The sequence below is a fragment of the Cryptotermes secundus genome, unplaced genomic scaffold, assembly GCF_002891405.2.
Source record: "Cryptotermes secundus unplaced genomic scaffold, Csec_1.0 scaffold235, whole genome shotgun sequence".
Classification (NCBI taxonomy): Eukaryota; Metazoa; Arthropoda; class Insecta; order Blattodea; family Kalotermitidae; genus Cryptotermes; species Cryptotermes secundus.
Window position 1 is genome coordinate 562,657 of NW_019723301.1, and position 13,522 is coordinate 576,178.

Consider the following 13,522-nt stretch of genomic DNA (forward strand, 5'->3'; position numbering starts at 1 on the left):
TACCGACATTTTGGAGGAACGTATTGCTTCCATCTTCAGAATCGAAGATGAAGCCAAGCAAGAAACCACTTTAACACTATGCTTTACGTGCATGTCTTTACACTGAACTTAATCAATGTATAAATTGTGGCTTAAAATGCTTGCATATAGTGGTTATGGATCTTCAGGAATAGCAGAATTTGTACCTAGGATGGAATTTTGTTTACTGGAAAACTTAACATCTCACACGTAAAGAAACAGAGGAGGAATTGATGGAGAAAAGATGTAGAAATTTATCGCTGTCTGGTGCCATATGGGCATGAAAAGTTGCGTCATGCTAGATATATGAAGTGATTCCAGCTGTTCATCCTGTGCAACGCCATGTGGATATGTTGAGACTCTGCAGCTGTCTATTCTTCAATTAAAGATTATAGGCCCATGAGTTTTGGAGCGATACAAGTGGTATAGCGGCCATTTTGTATGTGACTATTTCTTAAATCTGATTTTATGTTTTCTCAAAATAAAAAAAATGCTCATAATAACTGTCATGGAAAAAGAAATGTAACTTTGTGTTTCCTTGAAGCCGTCTTTCCTCCGGGTAACCATAGTTTTCCGTTCTCATAATAAAGAAACTGTATCTTTCGAGGCTGAAGCATGAAATGAAAAACAACCCACCATGACTTGGTGAATTATTATATTGTGACATGTAGACCCGTTGCTAGGGAACGACTCGGTAAACAAACCCGCAATAAATACGCAACCAAAAATAGAGCAGACCCATTTCTAGACAAATCCCGCAATACACGCACGCAATAATAGAACAGGTGTCGCAAGTGTTATTTTCTGTGTGGGTTCACAGACATCCAATGTTAGGCAACGGAAGGGTTTTCTGTTCTGTGATCCGAACCGAGACTATATAACGGGGAGACAAAAATAATTCACAGTTCACTTCGAAGTCAAAATATTTCCCGTGGAGTGTACAGTTGGTGGAAGATGACAGTGTGTCAGATAATGATTTGTGACTTTTGTAACCAGTTGTACACGTATAAATGTCCAATAAATTCGATAATCACAACCCAAACCGGCCCTATTATTCACACAAACCCCGGTTACGTGACACTGTACTCAAATGTCGGCAGATGTCAAAGTAGACGAAAACTTGCAATCGCCCAAAATTTCAGTCGATGCGATTGTGGATAGGAGTTCAGAGCAGATCCGTCGCAGAGAGCGCCCGCATTCATCTCTCCCGCTCCTATTTATACCTAGAGAGCACTCATAAATTAGAGACCGCGCATATTCTTACAGTACGCTAACATCTTCTATTTATTTTGGCTGAAATACACAGGTCGTAGATCTACCCAATCGTGAAATGTTTATATTTTAAACTCTTCAAAGAGATCAGAATAACATTAAATTCTGTTGCTAGTTCGAGAATAGTGTTTGTTTAAAGAGTTAATTTCTTCCTGTTCTGTCGAGCGGTTTACCTTGGCCGTACTTTTCTTTAGCACTTCCATTTAAATACCAGGATGGCGTCTTAAAATAAGACACAATAGACTATTATCCCCTCCTTTTCTGTTTGAATACGTAATAATTTGCATCTCATCCGGAAAGGCATAATATTACACAACAGACAGTGTCGTAAAATAATGAATAAATGAATATATAGATAAATAAATATATTGAACGTGCGTTTGTCTGCATATTTTGTCTCTGAAATCACACTATGAATTTTGACGAAATTTGGCAAAGGAAGCATTTTTCACGGTAATCATAGGTGAGATCAAGTTCAGTTACTTCAAAAGTTCACATGAAGCCAAAACATTTATATTTGTGTTTATTTGTACAGATACTAAATTGGTAAAGGCTAAACTCCGGTATAGAAAAAATTAACGGCCGCGGGGATTCGTTGCGCTGACCACGTGACACCCTCTATCCGCTAAAATTGGCACTAACTTCGCCGAAAAGCGGCGGTCCCTTGATGGGTATAGTTAGCTTGCGGACTAAAGTCACGGAGTTTTTGTGGAATAAACAATGAATGTCTTTAGGTAGCCTCATATATTTCAGGCATTGAATTAGCTATTTTGTTATATAAAATTGATAGAATTCGATTGAGGTATAAGGATATGATATAATTAGAGAGTCAGCTGTTCTACTAATGCTGGAGTAGAATTTGCTGCTCGTATTCAGAAGTATGTATTCAAACTAAAAAGAAAACCTCTTTGTCTTCTCTCTCTCTCTCTGTCTCTCTCTTGTTACACAAGCTGATTTGAGTTTAGTGTATGAACAGTCTGATAGATATAAAATTAGTCATCCCTACGTAATCAGACTCATTCTTATACCATAAGAGAAGTACCAGAAATCAAGGAGTTTATTTGCCAACGTTTATTTAAACTGGATATATTATAAACAGTAAAGTAAGTAAGTAAGTAAGGCTATCCCTGTAACAGGCCATGAAGGCCCATAGGGTTGTGAGACGTTGAGAGTCCCACATTCTCTAAACAATCGGCTCAAAGATGGCGGTAAGATTGTCAACCTTACTCGCCGGCCGTGCTTTACTCCCCAGGAAAATTATTTAATTAATTCCTGGTACACATTTCTGCTAGAGGCTGAGTCGACCACAGGGCCATAGTGCGGCCAGAAGGATTAGGTAAAGTGAAAAATATCCAATGACCTCATCGGGACTTGAACCCGAGACCTTCCGGCTTGTAGCATAGTGCCTCAACCAACTACGCTACCGAGTGACCCCCATATTATAATCAGTAAATGACAAAATGATTAAATTGTGAATTATACGTCATGAAAGATGAGGAAGGAATCGGCCGTGGCTTATTTTAAGGCAGATGACAGAAATTGTCTGCAAAATTTGACAGCAACCACAACTACGTGGCAAAATTACTAGGGAATTCCTTATGTAGGGAATCACCATCGGACAGACTGACTCACAGATTCTGAATACACTCCGTTCTGTTGGTTATACGCAACAGTCAACAGTTAAGCGGCACAAATTAAAATTCATAAAGTGAAATTAATAGAGAAATTCTCCTGGCACCAAACGTGGTAGCTACGCAGATATGACTCGGTACCCAGTCTCTCTTTTGAGACAGACATCCGCCACGTAGGACTCGCATATGGAGTTAATCTCCTTACGCGAGTGGTAGAGATATCACGTAAGCAAAGTGATTGTTTAACACTCACAGGCAGAGCCAGAATGCTCACAGCGGTCCATATGTGGCGTCTATAATAGGAAGAAATCTACTGATGCCTTAACGATGGATCATGTGCACTGTTTCTAATGTATGTTACATTGTTGTACAAGCCTGCAGTTATGAAACACGCCCACTAAGAGAAAACAGCTGCTGCGTATTATAATACACACAACGGTATTTGGTTCTTGGGTTACTTGACGACAGTTTTTGTTTATCTGTAGTCCATTCAACGACGCTTTCAAAAAGAGGACTGTACATGATGTCGATTTTTTTTTAATTCATTTAGTGGGAGGTGGATCCAACTGGGTCCACTCGGCACAGCGGACACTGATTGGCCTATTGTATCCTGCCCCGGGTGATTAGGATGATGGAATGTTTGGTGGAATGAAGATTGGCAGAGGAAACCGAAGCACTCGGAGAAAACCCGCCCCAGCGCCACTTTGTTTACCACAAATACCACTTGACCAGAAACTGGATTGAACCCGGGCCGCCGCAGTGGGAAGCCAGCGACTAACCGCTTGAACTGTGTCGCGGCCTTATGATGTCGAATAACTTAATTGGCGTGAATAACGAATTGGAGGAAACGTGACAAGATGATCTGGCGCCATTTAATTTAATATCCCAGCATTTGCCTGAGGGGGACTGAGAAGAATTACGAGAAACATTATTCCGGGTAGATATTCCACCTGCTGTTTGAACAAGGGACCTCCCGAATGAAGTCCGAAGCTTTAACACTTGAGCAAGTGTTCTCGTACTTAACGACATTACTTCAGCTGCAGAGATTATTGTCAGCTCATATAGGAAAATTCTAATATAAGGTGAATATGCAAGTATTTGAAGGGTGGTCGCAGTCAGTTTCAAGGCATTGCCTCAGCATTCACGTGGGAGAACTGAGGCAAGTCATAAACACGTCGTCAGGGCAACCTGATGCACAATAAATCTTTGAAGGTTATGGTTCAAGGGTGGGTCTAGGCCTGTTCCTTATGCATTTGTTCATTCATGATAACCTCTCATACGACTGAAATTCTAACTATTATTATTCCTTTTTTTATTATTATCTTAGTGTGGTGTGACAATCCACTTGATACTGCGGCCACTATTGGCCTATTGTACTGGCCCCAGATGATAGTTTGTGATTGTGGAGAAATTGTTTGAATGAAGATTGGCAGAGGAAACCGAAGTACTCTGAGGAAACCTGTCCCAGTGTCACTTTGTCAACCAAAAATCCCATATAACCTGACCCGGGCTCGAACCCGGACCGCCGCAGGGAAGACAGCGACTAACCGCCTGAGCTATGGCACGGCCGCAATTCGAACTACTCTGTATGTGTACGTCCTGAATACAAATCTAGAACGATGCAAGGGTGCAAGTGTACCAGCGTGTTTGTCCACAATCATAGTAGTCTACGCATCAGACTTGTAATGACACTTGCTTATTTCCTACCATTTCTTGAGCAGTGTGTCTCATCAAAGAAAGTCAAGTCTTTTGGGCGGTATATTCCCGAGATATCTGTTATATTATGTGAATTTTTTAGGCTTTCTTAATTCCTTCCAGGATAATGGTGGTACAGTATTTTGATACAGGCCAAACTACCTCTTGTCCAATAATTTTTTCATTTCACAATATAAATTATTTAAATAATATCTCATTTGACACTATATAGGTCCAGACACTATTCATGCAGTTGATACAGCGTCGTTACACACACACACATTGAGTAAATGCAATCCCGCTGATATCACCTGAACTACAAGACTGTCGTATAAAGTAAAGTCGTCCCTGTGCTAAATGAAGCTTCACGCCATGAAGACGTATGGGGTGGAGGTATAGCTCCATCCATTTTAACTTCCTCACTAGAAAGGAGTATTCAACTTTAAGTCCCGGCTAGCGTACCAACAGGAGGTTAGATTAATCCTGGAGTCGATCTGGATACTGTGGAGACAAGAGAAGTGTTTGTTCCATTCGTGCTACTTGTCCTGCCTACCTCATCCTCCTTGACTTGATCATTCTAATTATACTTGGAGAAGAGTACAAGTTATGAAGCTCCTCATTATGCAGCTGTCTCCAACCTCCTGTCACTTCATCCCTCTTCGGTCCAAATATTCTCCTCAGCACCCTGTTCTCAAACACCCTCAGTCTATGAAGAAAGCAGTCCTCAGGGACGTGGCACCGCGTAGATGTGGTGTTAACCGATGTTTCGGAGGAACGTATCGCCTCCATCTTCAGGGTAGAAGGAAAAATAAGAAAATCCGCTAGCGAAGAGACAATGAGAATAGGTGCAAGCAGACTAATGTTGGAAATAAGCTCAGCTCAAATCGTACACCCTCAGTCTATGTTCCTCCCTTAATGTCAGAGACCAAGTATCACATCCATGCAGAACCACACGTAAAATTATAGTTTTGGATATTCTAATTTTTATGTTTTTGAACATCAGACGGGAAGACAAAAGGTTCTGGACTGAATGGTAGCAAGCATTACCCGAGTTCAGTCTCCTCTTAATTTCCTCCTGATTCAGGTTTAGATCTGTTATCGTTGTTCCCAAATATCTGAATTGTGCCACATTTTCAAAACATCTGTTTCCTATCTTTATGTCATGATTTTACCCTGCATTTTGGCGACGAGACAGCAACATGTACTTAGTTTTCTCAGTGTTTACTTCTAGACCAACCTCTTTACTTGCGTTAATTAAAGTTTGTGTGTTTTTCTTTATGGTATCTACATTATCGCCCAGTAGATTCACAACATCGGCGTAGACCAACAGCTGATGTGTCCCGTTTAATTTCAGTCCTACCTGGTTTCCCTGGATCTTTCCAATGGCATATTCTAAAGCAAAGTTGAAAAGGAATGGCGATAAAGCATCTCCTTGTTTTAGACCATTCTGGAGAGGAAATTTATCAGACAACTGTTTACCTGTACAAATTTCGCTATACGTTTCGTTCAAACACATTTTAATCAACCTGATTAGTTTCATGGGTTTCATTTCGAACACTTCTTGTAAATTCAGTAAGTAATAAAATATTATAATGTATTTTATTGTACGCTTTACTACACAGTTACATAACTTTGGGGCTATCCTGTGTATTGACTGAGCTATATTATGCGAAAATACGCCAAGACACATTCTTGCTTTAACCTACTCATATTTATTAATACTATTATTGCTTCTCTTCCCATTTTCCTCAAGTTCCCTGTTCTCTTGCATCATACCTGTTGCTTAATTCGTTTCCCCTTCCTTCTGTTTTTCTCTTTTCATCTCTTATGAACTTCTACTTATATCGTCTTTGTCTCCCTCTTCTGTGTTTTCTGTTTAGTACAGAGCGAATTGTTTTGGCCAACAGTATTCTTTCACTAAATTTTCGTTTAATTACATTTTTCGTAATTTCATTTCCGCAAGCAATTTCATCTATTCAGTCGTAAACTCAGTCATATACACGAAATTCAATTTCCTATGAAACAATAAAACTATATCTTTACGCGTTCCTTGAAGAAGAAAAAACGGCAAATAATGAAAGCATATCCCAACGAATTCCAGTAACATTTAGTATTACGGCCTTGTACTGAAATTGTCAAAAGGATTTGATTTTCGTTCTCTTTGTTGACATACAATCATGAAGTAAAGACTGGACTTCAGCGGTTTCCCGAGAAATGACTCGTAAAAAATAGCATATAACATAAAACATGTATATCTTTTCAATTTAATTTATAACTCTTATCTGAAATATTTTTCGGTATAGTGCATACCTAACATAGGACAATGAAAAAGAATGAATTACTCTCTCTAGGTCTCTAAGGAGTGTGGACAACTTCGCAAGCCTACGTTTGTTTCTGCAGCGTAAGGGAACTTGCGTTTGGGTTTAGGCGAGTTTCCATTCCTGCGCAGTGTCTATTAAACTTCACCAGACGCTACGCATTAAACAACTCGAGACACGCTAAATGGAATTCCATGATATTTGTTACTGAAGGATTTTCCGAAAATTTTTAGACATCTTCCAGTTTTGGTTAAAACTGACAGAAATTACGAACACTACGTGTTTTTCTATGAGCATCTTGAGCCTAAATCACTATATGTTTATCAGAGCGAAAACATTGTATAGAAAGTGAAACACATTCTGCCTATTAAGTGAAATTTTGCTGCATATTTGTGTTTTCCGAGATAATTCAACAAAAGAGGATGAACACCCTAAAGAGCTTAATTTTCCATAATAGTTGTAACGGTGAAGTTATCCTTGTGTTTAACTAATTAAGCACTAAGCCGTGAAGGCGTATGGGAAAGTGGATGTATAGATTCACATTTTCTTGACCTCGGCACTAACTGAAGGTGAGTGGTCAGATTCACGCTCCTGCCATTATACCCCCGGGAAAGATCTCCGGGTATCCATTGGATAAGAGTTGGGTGGACCCCAGAGTCGGTCTGGGCGACGTGGAGATATGATCTCATAGAAAACAACGCGTCCAACAAGTCTATTGTTGCATGTGTACCCGTTGCCGCAGTAGCACATTTACCGAGCCGTTACCTAGCAAAGACAGGATACGCAGGCAGAGACACACACATACACACACAGGGAATGATGGGAGGAATTAATGAAGTATGCCTTTGAGATAGGCTCAGATTCCATGATATACATACCAAGTTTTATAAGTACTGGGACAATCATTCAAAAGTAGATACACAGACACACAAACAGCATGGTGATCTCGTAAGACTCTGTTTTTTTTCTTTTAATGACGAAAGTACGCTAAAATTATATCTGGATATTTCGATGGATTCACATATTTTGCACCCCTAGAAGAATAAAAATATATGATTCTGGAGTGATGACTGTACGTAATATATGTTTATGTATGTTTTGTCACGTGTCTGGAGTTCCGTGATTAGTAATAACTGGTTCTGGGTTAGACGATTTGATATTTTGCCACCTTCTTTTACAGTCACGCTTATTTGTAATCAATTACAACAGCTCACAATGAATGACTGCCTAAGACTCGCTCCATTCCTTTCTGGACTACGAGTGTCTTTTCTTCTACTGTGACTGACTTGAATCTGATTTACGAATCACTTACTTCTTCTATGATCGACTTACGAATCACTTAGGACGAATGACGAATGAAGAATGAATCTGTTCAAGGTCAGAGCTACTTTATGTCTAACGGTTTATCGCCAATCAGTTCGTCTTGGCGACAAGTCCTTTGAGACTCACGACCAGTAATTTTAATTTCCAACTGAACATTTGCTGTTATAGTCCTTATGAAATATCGTCTCTGACGAGAGGACGTGTCTGTCTTTTACACTTACTGCTGGTCCTCGCCAGCGCAATCATTCTCAGGTCCGAGTCCCGAGGGACTCAATTGCCATTTTGTATTGTCTCAGCTTCGAAACTCCCCCAACCAGGATGACCAGGTCATGTGCAATGCTTTCTAACCCTTCGTTCCCTATGCGCAAAATTCCAAACTTGCATATTCAGCCGAACATAAGCCAGTTTTACTAGTGACGACAATAATCAAACGATGTTTCCACTCACCTGAACTTACTAGTCTGCGTTCGAGCAAGGAACCTGCCGCACCTGCTGCATTAAATTTCCAAGAAGTCGTATCATGCGGACGCTCAGACATGAAATCTCCATAAAGCGTTTTGCTTTCCACACCTTTAGGCCATAAAGCACAGCAGTTACTGCTAGTACGTGAATCGCCCGCTTTAACATACTAAAACTCTGTACTTTGCCCACACAGTGTGTATTCCGTTCGGTTACTGAAAAGAAGGAAATGAGACAGGACTCTCAAAGTCATGAGGCTGGATTTAATAGTAATAAGTCTCGCGGAAGTCGGAAAAATTGACTGTCCTGGCGAAGTTCAGTAGCAATGCCACCAAACAGATTTCAGTCTTTAAAAAGTCAGTGGCCTGAAGGTTCCCACAGCCGTTAGACAGCAAAATACGGTCATGAGTCCCGTGGGACTCGGAACCAAGAATCATTGTACTGGCGAGGGCCAGCAGCAATTTAGTAATCAATCAGTCGGTCATTAAAGTGAGTAAGAGTTGGGCGCCTCCTGTATCTTGAGAGAGTAAAATATGGTCATGAGTCCCGCGGGACTCGGAGTGAAGAATTGCTGTGCTGGCGAGGGCCAGCAGCAGTTTACCTGTCTGTCAGTCTGTCAGTTTTTAAAGGGTTAAAAGGAAAGTAGTTTGACTGCATGCTATGTTGGAAGAAATTAAATATGCGCGCATCGCAGATGTGGCTGGTAGAGGGGCTACTAGGAAAAGCGTTCCTATATCTTTGATTACTACACGATTTCCGGCCAGGAGAGAATGCGTTGCTGTCGTGCCGCTTGCTGCTCGTGTTCAGTTCCTCGTGCTCGCAAGTAGAAACTAGATTTTAGAACGCTGCTTCGTCTGTGCTCGCGACGCCGCCGGAAAATAAACAGAGTTCGAATTTCAGGCATTGATTTCGTTAGGTAGCATCAGAAGGTTGTCTCGGTTTTGGCACACGTTTCTCGCCGATAGGCTGTGCCGGAAAGAAGAATATTGAACTCCTACGTCGTTAAATTAAACAACTGTGAATTTTCTGGAATTTAGAAACTGGAGAGAGAACATAATTCCAGTTTTTTCAGTAAGTAGGTGTATGTATGTATTGATTATTCTAATATTCGGTTGTTTGAAAGTTCATTTTATTTTTTCATTCATTTTTTGATATTTAATTTCTTATTAGACCGAGTTCATATTTTTCTTGAATTTATTTTGTACTTCTTCACACTTCATTATTTTTCTTCTTTATTTATTCCCTCCCTCCTTCCCATAGCTTTCTCCATATTTTTTCACTGCCATTTGCTGTTCCTTTCTTGTGTTCAAGAAGGTATATTTACTATCTAAATTAGAAGCAGAACACTGATAAACTAAAATGCATTTTACAAACCTGATCTAATGTTATATCAACCATAATTCCCTTTATTTCAGTGTTCTTTTCAGCGCATAACCTAAGTTGTTTTGGGTCCAAAAGGTTTACCATTTCCCCCTTTTTGGTGCCAGTTACTATCGACCAAACCACGCCTCTTCTTTCAAAGTCGTCTCTCTCATCCCATTAAAATTATTTCTATGCTATTCCGAGGTTTCCGTCTGCAGTCCAATGAATGTTATTTTGGCCATGAATGCCCATTTCTCACCAAACGTACACAATGCTACAGAATTTTCTTTGCTATCATCGGTGTTTATAGTTGTTTACATACTTTATTTTGCACTAGTGCGGGGCATTGACTGCTTGTAACATAGTCTGCATCGTCTGTAATGTCGTGTCATTTTTCTCCGTTTGTCTTTATGTTTCCTGCGTGTCTCTCTGTGCTTATAAATCTCTCAGAAAACAAAAAGAAAATAAGAAATCCAGGTCATAATAAATAAAGTCTGTGTTTCTACTGCACAGACTTCGAGCCCTCTATATATATATATATTGTTGTTTATGTTATATTTAAACAATACTAGTTCGTGATATAGCAGTATAATTCAGTTTATGTTATTTTCATTAGTATTAATATTATTATTATTATCTTTTTTGGGGAAGAACATACTACTTAAAATTAAAATTTCCTACATTATATTTGTTGAATGTATCCTCCAAGTTTTGAAGAACTGCATCACAGTCAGAATTACGGGATTTTTTCTTTGTCCGTTGGCCGGTATTCTAGAAAATGGAGAACACAACGTTTTGGAAAATGGATGTGTTTCCGTCTTCAGGTGAGTGAGGGGACACATTAATGTTTCCTTGGCACTACAGCCCCAGTGGGCCTAGGCCTACCTTCACGAACTCCGTTCACAGGGGGAGACACATGCTCTGTCGAATTTCTTAGAAAGAGCTAACCTCAATCACTGGACAACCCATGTTTGAGTCTGAGTCTTATGTCAACTCTCAGTCTTCGAATGGAACACCCATCTGGGGCTTACGACCAGATTTTATTAGTGCCAGACAGTTGAATATTTGTTGATGTGGTGCACTCTCTCTGACGAGAGGACGGGTCTTCGTTTACAATTGCTACTAGCCCTCGCAAGCGCAGTCATTCTCTGGTCCGAGTCCCGTTGGACTCGTAACTATATTTTACTATCTCAGATTCGAGACTTCCCTTTCCGTCGCCGACTCACAGGGTTAGCGGTGGAGATATTCGACCCCGCCTCAACACGGGGAAACTCATGTCAGTATAACTGCAGCTATAGAAATGAGACCAGGCTATGTCGAAGACAGACAACAGGAAAATATATAATAAAATTGTGATAAAGCACGCGCAGACCTGAAACTGTAATGGAGAGGGAGGTGAAAATTTTATGCCAGAAACTAACGATAGAAGTCCATGAAAATCAATGCATGGGATTAAATGGAGAATTTGTGAAACCATTTTGTTCCTGCCGCTAGCTCCATCTGTGGAGTAAAAACTGAGCACGCTGATTGCTGATAATGGGGATCCAGATGCGAGAAATGTCCAAACTGAGATGGCTGATCGGATGGGTTAAGCATGGCACATGGGGCGATTTTTGTATTTCCTGTACCTGCTGTTGCTTTCAATGTTCAAAATCCTAACACTATCCCAGCCTACCCTATGACCCCCTTCATAGACGTTTGGGGCTAATTTGGGTTCGACCTGCAACGGAGACCGCTATGGAGCTTATTTCTGACGATTTGTAGCTCTAGAAGTTTCATACACCATCATCAGAACCCTCTAGAATTTATTACATCACAGCATTAAAAAGTAAGTATAAGTAAAACTATTCCTGTACCAGGCCGTGAAGGCCCATAGGGTTGTGAGATGTTGAGGGTCCCACATTCTCTAGAGTCTAGAGAATGTAGGACCCTCAACATAGAGTCTAGACAATCGGCTTACAGATGGCGGTGAGATTGTCAGCTCCGGCAGCCTTTTACCCCAGACAGATTCATGGTACTCATTTCTGTTAGAAGCTGGGTCGACCCCAGGGCCATAGTGCAGCCCGAAGGATTAAGTAAACTGAAAAAATCCAATAACCTCATCGGGATTTGAACCCGCAACCTTCCGTCTTGTAGCATAGTGCCTCAACCAACTACTCTACGGCATTATCTTACTTATTTGGTTCAGACTGGAAGGTGAGACAATTACAGCCAAATTTCACTGCTGAATACTAGGCGTCTTATCCCATCTCGTTTCAGTGTTTTGTGCTGGTAACTACAGTTTTGCATTTCTGTTTTCTCGGTTGCAGTTCATCCGTTTTTTTTTTTTCGAAACTGACATCAGCCCTTAACAAACCCAGTGACTTGCACATCTGTTCTCATGTGTAGATAACTGAGGCTTGCCAGAAGTTATGTCACAAACACGCACATCTGGAGCGAGATCTGATAATGTGTCCACAACGCACATCAGCCTGCTGACTGCTTTACTGCTCTGCAGTGCTTCCTTGTAGTTGAATGCATAACACAAGTTTTTTTGTTTATTAGATAATTCCAGGATCTTCTATGAAATAGCCGAGGGCATCAACTTATTTACATAATGTACTCCAAATTAAATCCACGGAACAAAGTTTTTCTGAAGAAACTGATATTTCTTCAGCTAGTCTGATAATTTTCCGATTTGTATGTAACTGAAAAGTTCATACCGTGTTCAAAACCGCCCATCACTGGAACCTATCCATAGCTATATTAATTCGTTCACCATCTTTGTGCCCTATATTTGTAGGATCTATATTAATATTATCTTTCCTTTAGTGCTTAGGTTTCTCAAGTTTTCTCGTTCCTTCAGATTTTTCACCTGCATTTCATCTTTTCATTCCTGCGTCCGCAAGTCACTTACAGTTTTCACAGTGACGTACTTAATGGAATATTCATTTCACGCATTTCACCTTCCTGATTTCATTTCCTTAATTATGTTCATGAAATATTAAGCATGCAAATCATGAATTATTTTATAGTGCAATTGTATCCACCCTACTGTTACGTCTCCTTTGTTAGATACCAGTTACGATTCCGTGACATTCTTTCTTATCAGTGTAGCATAATATATTACCATAAGAGTAACCACTTATATCATCACACTATAGTACATCAAATACATAGTACTTCATAATTTTATCATCAGAAGGTTAATCCCATTTATAGGCAAAGCGGTAAAATTACCCCTCAAAAATGGAATCATGCCAGGAGTATGCATAGGAATATAAAATGAAGCTCGATGATTTCGAGATCTCGATACCAGATGTGGAAGTGAGTGGTTGCTGCACAAATGTCGCTCTTCTTTCTGTGAGTGAATCCCCCGATCATTTGGATAGAAGACTGTGAGCCCCACAGAGCCAATAGAGGCATGATAATGAAGAGAAAATTCATATTCAATGGGGAACTGAA

The 13,522-nt window shown here is 40.1% G+C and overlaps 1 protein-coding gene across 2 annotated transcripts in view; it reads left to right on the plus strand.

Moving 5' to 3' along the window:
• The window catches only part of LOC111861707 (endothelin-converting enzyme homolog), a 131,466-nt gene that overhangs the window by 24,152 nt on the left and 93,792 nt on the right, over positions 1–13,522 (plus strand). The window contains exon 1 of one of the 2 annotated variants that reach the window (XM_023846494.2): positions 9,624–9,787. The exons of the other annotated variant lie outside the window; for it this stretch is intronic. The gene's annotated coding sequence lies outside the window, so the exon portion shown is untranslated. Of the gene's footprint in view, positions 1–9,623; positions 9,788–13,522 lie in introns of those variants that run through there. 2 annotated transcript variants of the gene reach the window in all.